Source organism: Marmota flaviventris, chromosome 9, assembly GCF_047511675.1.
Source record: "Marmota flaviventris isolate mMarFla1 chromosome 9, mMarFla1.hap1, whole genome shotgun sequence".
Classification (NCBI taxonomy): Eukaryota; Metazoa; Chordata; class Mammalia; order Rodentia; family Sciuridae; genus Marmota; species Marmota flaviventris.
Window position 1 is genome coordinate 17,943,751 of NC_092506.1, and position 2,058 is coordinate 17,945,808.

At 39.7% G+C, this 2,058-nt stretch overlaps 1 pseudogene; it reads left to right on the top strand.

Moving 5' to 3' along the window:
• Positions 1–193: 193 nt before the first annotated feature.
• LOC114093674 (olfactory receptor 4C15-like) lies at positions 194–1,153 on the top strand (annotated as a pseudogene).
• The last annotated feature ends 905 nt before the right edge of the window (positions 1,154–2,058 follow it).

Genomic DNA, 2,058 nt, shown 5'->3' on the forward strand with positions numbered 1-2,058 from the left:
AAAAAATAAAAAAGGGCTGAGAATGTGTCTCAGTCTTTAAGCACCACAGGCTTCCATTCATGGTACAACAACAACAACAACAACAAAAGAAACCCACCTAAATTGTCATAAGTATATATCAGCTTCATGGTGTGACTTTTAGAAATTAGTCTGATGCTCTTTTATTGTATTTGCAGATTTCTATTATCAGTTTTACTTTAACCATTTCAGAGAAATCATGAAAAACCAAAGCTTCATAACTGAATTTGTGCTCCTGGGGCTTTCACAGAATCCAAATGTTTAGAGAATAATATTCACAATATATTTGTTTATTTATATTGCAACTTTTGGGGGCAACATGCTGATTGTAGTGACCATCCTCTGTAGCCCTGCACTGCTGGGCTCCCCCATGTACTTCTTCTTGGCTGTCCTGTCCCTCCTGGATGCCTGCTTCTCCTCTGTCATCACACCAAAAATGATAGCAGACTCCCTGTACAAGAGGAAAACCATCTCCTACACAGGATGCATGATTCAACTTTTTGCTGAACACTTCTTTTCTGGGGCAGAGATGATTATCCTCACAGCCATGGCCTATGACCGCTATGTGGCCATTTTCAAGCCCTTGCACTACTCTTCCATCATGAACTGGAGGCTCTGTGGGGCTCTGGTGGGGGTGTCCTGGACAGGGGGCTTCTTGCATGCCATCATACAGATTCTCTTTACTTTCCAGCTGCCCTTCTGTGGACCTAATGTCATTGATCATTTCATGTGTGACCTGTATCCATTACTAAAGCTGGCCTGCACTGACACTCATATCCAAGGCCTTCTGGTGATCACCAACAGTGGGTTACTCTGCATCATCAGCTTCTCCCTGTTGCTGGTCTCCTATGGCGTCATCTTGTTCTCCCTGAGAACACACAGTGCTGAGGGGCGGAGGAAAGCTCTGTCCACCTGTGGATCTCACATTACTGTTGTTGTTTTGTTATTTGTCCCATGCATATTTATATATGTAAGACCTCCTTCTGCCTTCTCTTTTGATAAAGAAGTGGAAATGTTTTACACCATCTTGACTCCCTTACTTAATCCCTTAGTGTATACATTGAGGAACAAAGAAGTGAAAACAGCCATGAGGAAATTGTGGAATAGACTGTTGGTGGTTTTGCAGAAGAAATAGTGTATTACAGTATAAAAAATATAACGCAGGGCTGGGGATGTGGCTCAAGCAGTAATGAGCTCGCCTGGCATGTACGGAGCCCTGGTTTCAATCCTCAGCACCACATAAAAATAAAATAAAGATGTTGTGTCCACTGAAAACTGAAAAATAAATATTAAAAAATTCTCTCTCTCTCTCTCTCTCTCTCTCTCTCTCTCTCTCTCTTAAAAAATATAATGCAGAGTGTAAAAAACTTAGTATTTATTTAGACAAACACTCAGTCTGGCATGTGCCTCATATGGAAAGAGATTACATAATTCTGAGGAGAAATTACACTATGTGGAGCAGTGAAAACTTAATTGAAGATCACACTTTGACTTGGAGTTGCCATTCAATATTCTCATATGTAAATTGAAGATAGTTCAATTTTATACTTTCTTACATTTATTAAAATTGGAAGGGATTTAACATATAATGATTTCCATTCATATTATGCATTGAAAAACAAAACTTTATAGAAAAATATATTTGAAATTAGAAATTTCAAGTGAAAAGGATGTTCTCTCTGATGCAGAAATCAGTGATTCTGATATAAAACATCAGGAGTTAGGAAAACCAGAGAGAAGAGCTTTCAAGTCACCTGCATCATTTCACTTCATCTTAAAGGTGGGCTCACTACAATCTCCTAGAGTTTGGGTCACTTCTGAATTTGAGAGAGAGAATCTGATCAGTCCAATTCTGCCTATGAGGGTGGTTCCTTGGTCATGTGACCACCTTATATCAAGGGTACAGGAGAGTATGTGGGGCATTTTCACAGATGAGTCAGCAATTAGAGTCTCTTACTGTAATACAAATAAAGGCAGCTCCTGAGACAGGGCACTACTAGGAACACCAGGTCCAAGCTATATGTGTAGTGAACAAATTTT